Genomic DNA, 15,083 nt, shown 5'->3' on the forward strand with positions numbered 1-15,083 from the left:
ACCATGCGGCCGATGCTACAACTGCTGAAGCAATGGCTATGAAGGAAGGCTTATCTCTTGCATATTCTTTGGGCCTTGATAATATTGAAGCCGAGTCGGATTCTCTTGAAGTGATCAACTTTTGCACTGGCCAATCGCAATGGTGGGATTCAGCGGCGGCTATTTACGCGGAGTGTGTTGATTTAGCCAATCTAATTGGGAAGGTTAAATTTAAACATTTTAATAGGGTAGTGAATGGTGTAGCTCATGAGCTTGCTAAGTTCAGCTTTTTGAATAAACATTCTGGTAGATGGGACGATGATCCTCCAAGTTTCCTATTAGGAGGATTAGCGAACGATGTAATCATTATTTGAGTTTAATAAAGCTTGTCATGATGGCCTTTCCTCAAAAAAAAGCATTCATACTTAATGATTCACATACCCTCTATTGAGTTTATCTGAAATCAACAAATGTTTTTTTCCTAAGCATAATCACCACAGTTGATAATCACGTTTGCTTTCCTTTATCAAACATTTTTCCAATATACTTCCTTCATCGCATAATATAAGAGCGTTTTTGTCGCTACTGAAGGAGTGGTTATTATAGTACGTATCAGTGAAGGCAACTTGATGCTCGCCGGTTGCCATGGTGAAAGTGAGTCCCACTCCAGCCGTTTGGCGTTGCCTGTTGGATTGTAGTAGTACGAGTACTTGGGTCTTGGTATAGCGGGCCGTGTAGAAAGAAAGAAAGAAATCTTGGCAGTGCAGCCATCGGCGTCAGGCTTTTTCTGGTGAAGTTTGGGGGGTGCTTGCCTGACCCGACGTTTGTACTGGACTGCTGCCCGTGGATCGTTGTCAGAGTACAGAAAGGGAAACGTTTCGAGCCGGCGCACCGGTCGAACTTTCCACCGGTCTCGTACGCCACGCTGGCTCATGCGATACGGAAACAACCACCCCGCACGAGACACATGTATATGGTGGGTCCCGCACGACTTTTCCTCCTTTTCTTCTACCTCCAGCCCATCACGACTCTGCTCCTCCACACACGCCCCACGTTGGTCGCATCCTCCAGAAACTCTCTCGCTGGCGGCGAGTGCTCGCCTGCGACGGCGCCCAACGCCGCCTCTCCTTCATGCCGGCGAGCCCCTCTCCCTTCTTTCTCCCCAATTCGTATCCCTGCTAGCTCCCCACGGCCATGGCCTTCTGCAACTTTCGGATCTCAGCCATGGCCTCCGCCCAACTACGGCTCCGAGTAGCCGCCGGCGAAGCTGTGGGAACTGTCAGGCGCAGCAACTAGAGTTGCAAGCCTGCAACCACGGGCACACGCTGAACGACGAGGACGGGCGGCGCTGGTCCTAGCAAATCTAACGTCGCAGTTTTTTGCTACATGCTTCAACCGGCATAACATTTTGCTACAACCGTCATAGCATTTTGCTACAACCACGTCACATTTTGCTACAACACACAGCCAGCGTCGCAGTTTTGCTATAACTAGCGTCGCTTTTTGCTACAACCGGCATCACGTTTTGCTACATCCAGCACGACCGAGCTGCAACCCGCGACGGTGAACGACGGCTTTTTGCTGCAAGTGTGGTAGGTTTTTGCTACATCCGGCAACGACTTTTGCTACATCCATTCTTTTTCAAGATGCAGCGCCTGCTACCTGGCTGACGTCGGGCTGCAACCGACGGCAACAAGAGCTGCATCTAGCGGAGCTGCAACCGGCGACTGGTGTTGCCGAAGCCGTGACCATCACCAGCGAGGGGGAGCTGCAACCCACCGGCGAACTTTTTGCTACATGCGTGGATCCGGCGAGATACATGAGACAAGACGGCGGCAACCGGCGGCGAGTGCAGCATCCAGCAGCGTGGAGAGCGGCGAAGAGGGGGCGCAGGTGAGGTGGTTGCTAGCGGGCCAGGAGGACGTGCAGGTGAGCAGCGCCCGCGCTTCATGCGGAGGGGAAGAAGAGCAGGGGAAGTCAACGCATAGATCGGAACGGCTCCTCACTGGATCGTACGGTTGGGGCTGGACCGGCCGAACCGTTTGGGCCGGCGCACCGGCGCCTAGCGTCGCCCGTACAGAAAATAGACCAGATTTCTTCACGGAAACTGACGGCCTTGAATCTGGATGGTGTCGGCGCACCTGCTTGTCCCGGTGAGTCATCCCATCACACGATTTCAGATCATGGGAGCCTTTTTTTTTACAGCTGATCACGAGAGATCGTAGTTATACTTTCCATCACTCGACTGGAAGTTCAAAAAAATGGTTTAGGTACCACGTGGTACATGGGTAAGCAACCCAAAGTTGATAAATGGTTTAGAGCATCTGTAGCCAGACTTCTCAAACTCGCCCATACGTCTGGGCGGACGGCCGGTCAGTGACCGGTCACAAAATCATGACCCAATCGGGCTCCTCAAACCGGCCCTATATGTCTGGGTTGACCGGCACCATCCATATCCAACTCATATCTAGGGCGGATATGAGTAGGCTCGGACGTGCCCGGGCGCGTCCGCCGTGTCGGATCCAACAGACAAGACCCATCACAAATTCCACCAAATGAGCCTGATCTTGCCGAACCAGTCATTTTCTTCTCCTCTCTTCTCCCTCGTCCACCCGGCCCTCCCCTAACTCCACGCCACCCTAGCTCAGGCGTCGTCCCGACGTCTCAACGCCGCCACTACCCCCACAAAACTCATCCCCGGTCGTCTTGTCGCCTTGGACCCCGCCACGGTATGCCCAGCTAGTCTCAAACTGCACCCTGCACTCTATGTGTTCGACAAATTATCCGGGCAGTTTTTTGTGATTCTTTTGTAGGCAAATCGATGGATTCGGATGGTTCGTCAGATGAGGAGTATGGAAACATAGAGCTTGATAAATTAGTGCAAAGAGAGTTCTTCAATTCCTCGTAGTCGGACAAAGATGCTGAGATGATGATGATGATAATGATCATGAGCGACTAGAAGGAAATGGACAGGGAGGTGGAGCACATTCCAAACTTCAAGGATTTGGTCAAAGGGGGCGAGTTTTGAACCGGGATAGGGTCACTTAAGCATGGCTGCTCAACAAGGGTTACTCCAATTCGGGCCAACACTCGTTGATAGATGGTTTCGTCGATGCTTCGGCATGTGCAAACCCTTCTTCTTGCGCATGGTGGAGGGAGTGTAGGCACATGATCCGTACTTCAGCTCACCAGGGATTGTTGCGAACAACTCTCTTTCTTTGCTAAGCAGAAATGCATGGTTGCTATGAGGATGCTTGCACTAGGTACTGTCACCGATGTCGTTGGTGAGATGGTCCGGATGGTGGGAGCACATGCCTAGAGACAACTGTGAGATTTTTCCATGCCATGGTGCAGGTGTTTGGAGAAAAGTATTTGAGAGAACCAAATGTGCAAGATACAGAAAGGTTGATGGCTATTGGAGAGGCAAGAGGTTTTTCGGGTATGCTCGGTTCTGCTAATTGCATGCACTAACAATGGAAGAACTGCCCCAAAGATTTGTGCGGTGTGTACCAAGGTCACATCAAAGAGGTCACCATCATACTCGAAGTAGTGGCATCAAAGGACTTGGATTTTGCATGCCTGATTCTCACAACAACATCAATGTGCTCCAGCGATCTCCTCTGTTCAGGAAACTTTGTAGTGGGGAAGTGCTGCCATGCAACTACACCGTCAATAGGCACGACTACAATGTGGGGTGCCGATGGTATTTATCCTTAGTGGGCAGCATTTGTGAAGACCATATCCGATCCCCATGGCAACAAAAAGGCCACTTTGCAACAATGCAAGAAGCGGCTAGGAAGGATGTGGAGAGAGCATTGAGAGTGTTCCAAGCTCGTTAGGAAATTTTTCACAGAGCTGCAATGATGTGCGAATCAGAGACTTTGTGGTAGCTGATGACATGTTGCGTCATTTTGCACAATATGACTGTCTGGGACGAGGGTGAAGGGTAGACTGAACCCATGATTTTGAGAAGCCTGGAGAACAAGTCCACATCCTGAAACAAGATGCAAACAAATTACGAAGTTTCTATAGATGCATCAGAATCTTCGAGATCAACAGGTGCACTTGCAACTACTCAATGATCTTGTGGAGCATATGTGGATCCACAATGAAAACCAAGGAGGAAACCAAGGAGTTTAATGTTTGAATTGTGCACTTCAAATAAATTTTATGTTTTAACTATGTTTGAATTATGAAACTACTCGATGATCTTGTGATATTCGTGGATATGCATGGATTTGAGGGTTTAGATATGAGGAGTGTGGTTGTCCGGCAGGACATATGAGGGGTCATCCGGCGCTGTCCGGGGTTGTGTCCAGGCGCGTCTGTGGATGTTTGGGAGCCCAAATTTGCTAAGTCTATACGCTCTTAGATGATGAAGAAACTACTTTGGTATAATCTTCTAATAATTAAATTCCTAGTGTTCTCAAAGATCTCGGTAAGATATTGCATGTGCTTCAATTCAAAGGGAAGCTAATTTTTTCTTGAATTCCGTTCAAAAGGATCTTTATTCATTAAAAAGGTCCTCAATAGCCAGCAAATGTTCTCTCCGGTCAATAACCAATAGCGGAACCTGGATGCCCATATTGGTTCCTATATATTCTACTAAGATCTTTATCGGTCGAACCTTATGATAACATACGTAATTCCCTTTGTCTGTCAGTATGTTACTTGCTCGAGATTCGATCGTCGGTATCTTCATACCTAGTTCAATCTCATTACCGGCAAGTCTCTTTACTCGTTCCGAATACATCATCTTGCAATTAACTCCTTAGTCACTTTGCTTGCAAGCTTATTATGATGTGTATTACTGAGAGGGCCCAGAGATACCTCTCCCATACATGAAGTGACAAATCCTAATCTCGATCCATGCCAACTCAACAGACACATTCGGAGATACCTATAGAGCATCTTTATGATCACCCAGTTACGTTGTGACATTTGATAGCACACAAGGTATTCCTCCGGTATCCGGGAGTTGTACGATCTCATAGTCAAAGAAATTTTTATGTGACATTAAGAAAGCAATAGCAATAAATTGAAAATCATATGCTAAGCTAACGGATGGATCTTGTCCATCACATCATTCTCCTAATGATGTGATCCCGTTATCAAGTGACATCACATGTCTATGGTTAGGAAACCTTAACCATCTTTGATCAACGAGCTAGTCTAGTAGAGGCTCACTAGGGACACGGTATTTGTTTATGTATCCACACTTGTATTTAAGTTTCCGACCAATACAATTCTAGCATGAATAATAAACCTTTATGATGAATAAGGAAATATAAAATAACAACTTTATTATTGCCTCTAGGGCATATTTTCTTCAGTCTCCCACTTGCACTAGAGTCAATAATCTAGTTCAAATTTCATGTGATTAACACTCATAGTTCACATCGCCATGTGACTAACACCCAAAGAGTTTACTAGAGTCAATAATCTAGTTCACATCGCCATGTGATTAATATCCAAAGAGTACTAAGGTGTGATCATGTTTTGCTTGTAAGAGAAGTTTAGTCAACGGGTCTTCCACATTTAGATCTGTATGTATTTTGCAAATTTCTATGTCTACAATGCTCTGCATGGAGCTACTCTAGCTAATTGCTCCCACTTTCAATATGTATCCAGATTGAGACTCAGAGTCATCTGAATCGGTGTCAACCTTGCATCGACGTAACCCTTTACGACGAAACCTTTGCAAGCAATGAATTCACAAAATGAACTACACCCAAAACTATTTCACGTGCCTGACCTTTTTGTGTGGTGCTCGACACGCAGGCGCCACACCCTACGGTGCATCGCCCACCTCTAGGGCGTTGCACCCCTGTCCACCGTTGCAGCCATGGGCCCGCACCCCAAGCAGTGCAGCGCCTCCGAGCTAGGCGCCACACATGTAATGTGCATCGCCTAGACCTTAGGCGCTGCACTGTCTATTACTACTTGGCCGGCCCCCCTCCCCCACTCCCCCCACACACAGCCCCACCCCACACATAGCTCACCCGAGATCTGCCCCCTCTCCCCCTCTCAAATCCTTCCCCAAATCCTACAAATTTGAAGATTTTGTCCGTGGATTTCGAACTCAAACCCTCCCTCAAGGTAATCTTCTCCGATCCCCTTCTTTTGATTCAAGTAATGTTAACAAATTGCTCATTTGTTGCTAGTTTGGGGAAACCCTAGTTTTGTATGGATCTAGAGATTTGCATGGATATGTGAGATGCTTGTTTGCCAATTTCCTATGATTAGGCTTGTTAGTACATTAGGGTTAGGGTTAGGGTTATGGTTGTTGTTTCATATATATGTTGGTGCTAGGGTTAGGGTTAGGGTTATGGTTGTTGTTTCATATATATGTTAGGGTTTCTATTCCGTGTTAATCTTTGGATTAGTACTCATGGAAGAAATGTTACGTTGTGTTGTTTGAATGCTTATAGGGATGGGAAGAACATGTGTGCTTGTTCATCATGGGGACAAAGACGCCTTCTTGAAAGGCAATATTGAACCGGACCCGGATGAGATTGACATGGTGTTTGATAATAGTCCTAGCTATGTGGAGCTCTTGCGACAAGTGAGGAAAGATTTGAATTGGATGGACCCTAGTGATATCGTTGAGTTGGAGGGAAGGCATAATGTTGGTTTTGGAATGCACATCCATTGGAAGACAATGCGTGTCAACTCGGAGCAACGTTGGGTTGCTGATACGTCCATTTTGCATCATGCTTTTATATCGATATTTATTGCATTATGGGCTGTTATTACACGTTATGTCACAATACTTATGGCTATTCTCTCTTATTTCACAAGGTTTATCATGAAGAGGGAGAACATCGGCAGCCGGGATTCTGGCTGGAAAAGGAGCAAATATTGGAAACCTATTTTGCACAGCTCCAAAAATCCTGAAACTCCACGGAAGTCACTTTTGGAATTAATAAGAATTTTTGAGCAAAGAAAGTACCAGAGGGGGCCCACACCCTGGGCACAAGGGTGGGGGCGTGCCCAGTAGGGGGGTTGCCCCCACCCTCATGGCTAGGGTGTGGGCCCCCTGTGGTACTTTCTTTGCTCAATAATTCTCCATGGTGGCCCTCCGGTGCCCATCTTCTGCTATATGAAGGCTTTTACCCTGGAAAAAAATGATAAGCAAGCTTACGGGACGAAACTCCACCGCCACGAGGCGGAACCTTGGCGGAACCAATCTAGGGCTCCGGCGGAGCTGTTCTGCTGGTGAAACTTCCCTCCGTGAGGGGGAAATCATCACCATCGTCATCACCAACGATCCTCTCATCGGGAGGGGGTCAATCTCCATCAACATCTTCACCAGCACCATCTCCTCTCAAAACCCTAGTTCATCTCTTGTATCCAATCTTGTATCAAAACCACAAATTGGTACTTGTGGGTTGCTAGTAGTGTTGATTACTCTTTGTAGTTGATGCTAATTGGTTTACTTGGTGGAAGATCATATGTTCAGATCCTTAATGCATATTAATACTCCTCTGATCATGAACATGAATATGCTTTGTGAGTAGTTGCGTTTGTTCGTGAGGACATGGGTGAAGTCTTGATATTAGTAGTCATGTGAATTTGGTATTCGTTCGATATTTTGATGAGATGTATGTTGTCTCTCCTCTAGTGGTGTTATGTGAACGTCGACTACATGACACTTCACCATTATTTGGGCCTAGAGGAAAGCATTGGGAAGTAATAAGTAGATGATGGGTTGCTAGAGTGACAGAAGCTTAAACCCTAGTTTATGCGTTGCTTCGTAAGGGGCTGATTTGGATCCACTAGTTTCATGCTATGGTTAGGTTTACCTTAATACTTCTTTTGTAGTTGCAGATGCTTGCAATAGGGGTTAATCATAAATGGGATGCTTGTCCAAGAAAGGGCAGTACCCAAGCACCGGTCCACCCACATATCAACTTATCAAAGTACCGAACGTGAATCATATGAGCGTGATGAAAAATAGCTTGACGATAATTCCCATGTGTCGTCGGGAGCGCTTTTCTCATTATAAGAATTTGTCCAAGCTTGTCCTTTGCTATAAAAAGGATTGGGCCATCTTGCTGCACCTTATTTACTTTCATTGCTTGTTACCCGTTACAAATTATCTTATCACAAAACTATTTGTTACCTACAATTTCAGTGCTTGCAGAGAATACCTTACTGAAAACCGCTTGTCATTTCCTTCTGCTCCTCGTTGGGTTCGACACTCTTACTTATCGAAAGGACTACGATAGATCCCCTATACTTGTGGGTCATCAAGACTCTTTTATGGCACCGTTGCCGGGGAGTGAAGCGCCTTTGGTGAGTGGAACTTGGTAAGGAAACATTTATATAGTGTGCTGAAATTTTCTATCACTTGTTACTATGGAAACTAATCCTTTGAGGGGCTTGTTTGGGGCATCTTCGCCCTAACCAGTAGAGCAAAGAGTTGCTCCTCAACCTACTGAACCTACTGAAAATGTTTACTTTGAGATTCCTTCGGGTATGATAGAGAAACTGCTAGCTAATCCCTTTGCAGGAGATGGAACATTGCATCCCGATTTACACCTTATCTATGTGGATGAAGTTTGTGGATTATTTAAGCTTGCAGGTATTCCTGATGATGTTGTTAAGAGGAAGGTCTTCCCTTTATCTTTGAAGGGAGACACATTGACATGGTATAGGCTATGTGATGATACGGGATCTTGGAATTATAAACGATTGAAGTTGGAATTTCACCAGAAGTTCTATCCTATGCATCTTGTTCATCGTGATCGTAATTACATATATAATTTTTGGCCTCACGAATGAGAAAGCATCTCTCAAGCTTGGGGGAGGCTTAAGTCAATGTTATATTCATGCCCCAATCATGAGCTCTCAAGAGAAATGATTATTCAAAAAATTATGCTCGGCTTTCTCTCAATGATCGCACCATGCTTGATACTTTCTATGCTGGTTCTTATATGCTGAAGACTACTGAATTCAAGTGGGATTTATTGGAAAGAATTAAACGCAACTCTGAAGATTGGGGTTCCAACGATGGTAAGGAGTCAGGTATGACACCTAAGTTTGATTGTGTTAAATCTTTTATGGATACCGATGCTTTTCGTGGATTTAGCGCTAAATATGGACTTGACTCTGAGATAGTAGCTTCTTTTTGTGAATCTTTTGCTACTCACGTTGATTTCCCTAAGGAGAAGTGGTTTAAATATAATCCTCCCACTGAAGTAAAAGTAGTTGCACCTATTTCAGTTGAAGAAAAGAGTATCACTTATAATGATCCTATTGTTCCTACTACTTATGTTGAGAAACCACCTTTTCCTGCTAGAATAAAGGATCATGCTAAAGCTTCAACTGTGGTTCGTAAGAGTAATACTAGAACATATACACCTCCTGAGCAAATTAAAGTTGAACCTAGAATTGCTATGGTTAAAGATCTCTTGGATGATAATATAGATGGGCATGTTATTTACTTCTGTGAACAGGCTGCTAATATTGCTAGACCAGATGCTAAGATACATAGACCTGTTGTAGGCATGCCTGTTATTTCTGTTAAAATAGGAGATCATTGTTATCATGGCTTATGTGATATGGGTGCTAGTGCTAGTGCAATACATATTTCCCTATATAAAGAAATTATGCATGATATCGCACCCGCTGAGTTAGAAGATATTGATGTTACCAATAGAGATACTATTACACCAGTTGGGATTATTAGAGATGTTGAAGTCTTGTGTTGGAAAGTTAAATATCCTGCTGATTTTCTTGTTCTTGGTTCCCCACAAGATGACTTTTGTCCCATTATATTCGGTAGACCCTTCTTGAATACTGTCAATGCTAGGATTGATTGTGAAAAGGATGTTGTTACAATTGGCTTGGGGGATATGAAACATGAGTTTAATTTTTCTAAATTCCGTAGACAACCCCATGATAAAGAATTGCCTAGTAAGGATGAAATTATTGGTCTTGCTTCTATTGTCGTACCTCCTACTGATCCGTTAGAACAATATTTGCTAGACCATGAAAATGATATGTTTATGAATGAAAGAAGGGAAATAGATGAAGTATTCCTTCAACAGGGTCCTATTCTGAAACACAACTTACCTGTTGAAATCCTAGGGGATCCCCCTCCACCCAAGGGTGATCCCGTGTTTGATCTCAGACCTTTACCTAATAATCTTAAATATGCTTATCTTGATGAAAAGAAGATATATCATGTTATTATTAGTGCTAACCTTTCAGAGCAAGAAGAGGAAAGATTATTGAAAACTCTGAAGAAGCACCGTGCTGGTATTGGGTATACTCTGGATGATCTTAAGGGCATTAGTCCCACTCTATGCCAACACAAAATAAAATTGGAGAAAGATGCCAAACCAGTTAGAGATCCTCAACGACGGTTAAATCCTAAGATGAAAGAAGTGGTAAGAAAGGAGATACTAAAGCTCCTTGAGGCAGGTATAATTTATCCCGTTGCTGATAGTGATTGGGTAAGTCCTGTCCATTGCGTCCCTAAGAAGGGAGGTATTACTGTCGTTCCTAATGATAAGGATGAATTGATCCCGCAAAGAATTATTACAGGTTATAGGATGGTAATTGATTTCCGTAAATTAAATAAGGCTACAAAGAAAGATCATTACCCTTTACCTTTTATTGATCAAATGCTAGAAAGACTATCCAAACATACACATTTCTGCTTTCTAGATGGTTATTCTGGTTTCTCTCAAATACCTGTGTCAGCGGAGGATCAATCAAAAACTACTTTTACTTGTCCTTTCGGTACTTTCGCTTATAGACGTATGCCTTTTGGTTTATGTAATGCACCTGCTACCTTTCAAAGATGCATGATGGCTATATTCTCTGACTTTTGTGAAAAGATTTGTGAGGTATTCATGGATGATTTCTCCGTTTATGGATCCTCTTTTGATGATTGCTTGAGCAACCTTGATCGAGTCTTGTAGAGATGCGAAGACACTAGTCTCGTCTTGAATTGGGAAAAGTGCCACTTTATGGTCAATGAAGGCATTGTCTTGGGGCATAAAATTTCTGAAAGAGGTGTTGAAGTTGATAAAACTAAAGTTGATGCTATTGAAAAGATGCCATGTCCCAAGGACATTAAATGTATAAGAAGTTTCCTTGGTCATGCCGGTTTTTATACGAGGTTCATTAAGGACTTTTCTAAAATCTCTAGGCCTCTGACTAATTTATTGCAAAAAGATATTCCTTTTGTTTTTGATGATGATTGTGTAGAAGCATTGGAAATACTTAAGAAAGCTTTGATCACTGCACCTATTGTTCAGCCACCTGATTGGAATTTACCCTTTGAAATTATGTGTGATGCTAGTGATTATGCTATAGGTGCTGTTCTAGGGCAAAGAGTTGCTAAGAAATTAAATGTTATCCAGTATGCTAGTAAAACTCTTGATACTGCCCAGTGAAATTATGCTACTACTAAAAAAGAATTCTTAGCGGTTGTATTTGCATGTGATAAGTTCAGACCTTATATTGTTGATTCTAAAGTAACTATTCACACTGATCATGCTGCTATTAAATATCTTATGGAAAAGAAAGATGCTAAACCTAGACTTATTAGATGGGTCCTCTTGCTCCAAGAATTTGATTTACATATTATTGATAGAAAGGGAGCTGGGAACCCCGTTGCAGACAACTTGTCTAGGTTAGAGAATGTTCTTGATGACCCACTACCTATTGATGATAGCTTTCCTGATGAACAATTAGCGGTCATTAATGCTTCTTGTACTGCTCCATGGTATGTTGATTATGCTAATTACATTGTTGCTAAATTTATACCACCTAGTTTCACATACCAGCAAAAGAAAAAGTTCTTTTATGATCTAAGGCATTACTTCTGGGATGACCCACACCTTTATAAAGAAGGAGTAGATGGTGTTATTAGACATTGTGTACCTAAGCATGAACAGGAACATATCCTACGCAAGTGTCACTCCGAACCATATGGAGGACACCACGCTGGAGATAGAACTGCACGTAAGGTATTGCAATCCGGCTTTTATTGGCCTACTCTCTTCAAAGATGCTCGTAAGTTTGTATTGTCTTGTGATGAATGTCAAAGAATTGGTAATATTAGTAGACTTCAAGAAATGCCTATGAATTATTCTCTTGTTATTAAACCATTTGATGTTTGGGGCTTTGATTATATGGGACCTTTTCCTGCCTCTAGTGGATATACACATATTTTAGTTGTTGTTGATTATGTTACTAAGTGGGTAGAAGCTATTCCAACTAGTAGTGATGATCATAACACCTCTATTAAGATGCTTAAAGAAGTTATTTTTTCGAGGTTTGGAGTCCCTCGATATCTCATGACTAATGGTGGTTCACATTTTATTGGTGCCTTTCGTAAAATGCTTGCTAAGTATGATGTTAATCATAGAATTGCATCTCCTTATCACCCACAGTCTAGTGGTCAAGTAGAATTGAGTAATAGATAGCTCAAATTAATTTTGCAAAAGACTGTTAATAGATCTAGAAATAATTGGTCCAAGAAACTTGATGATGCATTATGGGCCTATAGAACTGCATATAAAAATCCTATGGGTATGTCTCCGTATAAGATGGTTTATGGGAAAGCATGTCACTTACCTCTTGAACTTGAACATAAAGCATACTGGGCTATTAAAGAGCTCAACTGTGATTTCAAATTGCCGGTGAGAAGAGGTTATTTGATATTACCTCACTTGATGAATGGAGAACCCAAGCTTATGAGAATGCCAAGCTGTTCAAAGAAAAAGTTAAAAGATGGCATGACAAAAGGATACAAAATCGAGAGTTTAACGTAGGTGATTATGTGTTGCTATTCAACTCTCGTTTAAGATTTTTTGCAAGAAAACTTCTCTCTAAATGGGAAGGTCCGTACGTTATCGAGGAGGTCCATCGTTCCGGTGCCATAAAAATCAACAACTTTGAAGGCACAAGTCCAAGGGTGGTGAATGGTCAAAGGATCAAACATTATATCTCAGGTAATCCTATAAATGTTGAAACTAATATTATTGAAACCGTAACCCCGGAGGAATACATAAGAGACACTTTCCAGAACGTTTCAGACTCCAAAAAGGAATAGGTATGTGGTACGGTAAGTAAAGCGACTCCAAAACAACTCTAATGGCAATTTTTCTCCGTTTTGGAATATTTAAGAATTTTGGAAAGCAAAAAGTAATCCGGGAAGGACACAAGGCCTCCACGAGGGTGGAGGGCGCGCCCACCCTTACTGGGTGCGCCCCCCTGTCTCATGGACACCTCGTGTGCCTCCCGAACTCCGTTTTCTTGCACGTTACTTCTTTTGGTCGGTAAAAATTCATTATATAATATCCCGAAGTTTTTGACCACCGTATCGCGAAAAAATCTTCTGCTTTCATTTCGAGCTGTTTTTCTCACAGATCTAGAGCACCATGACGTCTCCAAGCGCTCCCAAGGACAAATTTTTCGAGAGGGTTATCAACCCCTATCTTGCGGAGGTGCTGCAACACCCTCAAACCATTGAGATGCGTGAGGGGGTGCTGCACATCCGCGATGTGGAGGGACCAAGGCGTTCCGGAAGCATGGAGACAAAGCTCGAAGCCATGGAACAACAAGTTTTCAAGTGCCAAGGGATGGTGGAGCGTGGACTCAATGCCAACCAGATGATGATCGCGGAGTTCACCAACAACCACAAGCTGGATGCCAAGAACATTGGGGAGACCATCTTCAAGCTTCAAGAGAAAATTGAGCACCTCCAAGCCCAGATTTATGACCTGCAAAACCAAAATTGTGAGTATGAATATAGATTCAAGAGGATGAGTTTGGCTGAAGATTTGAGGATCCCAGAGACTCGATCATCCTTCTATGATGGTGAGCCTATGCCTTGGAAGATGGACGACAAGCCTACATCATCAACAACTCCTTCTTCACCACCTCCGAGGACATAATCACATGGGTATGGGCACTCCCCTTGGCAACTGCCAAGCTTGGGGGAGGTGCCTCGGTATCGTATCAACATCACACTCCTATCTTTACCGTTTTACTTAGTTCGATCCTTTTAGTAATATCTTGATCTAGTAGATTGAAGTTTTGGTATGAATTAGTTTTGAGTTTTGCTTTGATCCTTCTATGTAATCGAGTCCGTGAGCTATCTATAATAAAGATTAGTGTTGAGTCAAGGGCTTTGCTATCCTACTATGATCTTGAGAAAATGGAAATAATAAAAAGAATAAAAGAGTGCATATTAATCTTATGGATAGTAATGACTTCACATATAAAGAGTATGAGGCATAAAAGTTGTTGAGAGTTGACAAACATAGTTTTGGTCATCGTTGCAATTAATAGGAAGTAATAAAGAAAGAGAGGTTCTCACATATAAATATACTATCTTGGACATATTTTATGATTGTGAGCACTCATTAAGTATGATATGCTAAAGAGTTGATGTTGGACAAGGAAGACAACGTAATGGGTTATGTTTTCTCACATCTTAGTTAAAGTATATTGTCATGGATCGTCCAACATGTTGAGCTTGCCTTTCCCCCTCATGCTAGCCAAAAATTCCTTGCACCAAGTAGAGATACTACTTATGCTTCCAAATATCCTTAAACCCAGTTTTGCCATGAGAGTCCACCATACCTACCTATGGATTGAGTAAGATCCTTCAAGTAAGTTGTCATGTTGCAAGCAATAAAAATTGCTCTCTAAATATGTATGACTTATTAGTGCGGAGAAAATAAGCTTTATACGATCATGTGATATGGAAGTAATAAAAGCGGCGGTCTGTATAATAAAGGTTCATATCACAAGTGGCAATATAAAGTGACGTTCTTTTGCATTAAGATTTTGTGCATCCAACCCTAAAACCACATGACAACCTCTGCTTCCCTCTGCGAAGGGCCTATCTTTTACTTTATGTCTTTATATTATGCAAGTGTCAAGGTGATCCTCACCTTTCCCTTTTTCATTTTATCCTTTGGCAAGCACCTCGTGTTGGAAAGATCCTGATATATATATATATATATATATCCAATTGGATGTAAGTTAGCATGAACTATTATTGTTGACATCACCCAAAGGTGAATACGTTGGGAGGCGAAATTATAAGCCGCTATCTTTCTCAGTGTCCGATT

Source organism: Triticum dicoccoides, chromosome 4B, assembly GCF_002162155.2.
Source record: "Triticum dicoccoides isolate Atlit2015 ecotype Zavitan chromosome 4B, WEW_v2.0, whole genome shotgun sequence".
NCBI classification, from domain to species: Eukaryota; Viridiplantae; Streptophyta; class Magnoliopsida; order Poales; family Poaceae; genus Triticum; species Triticum dicoccoides.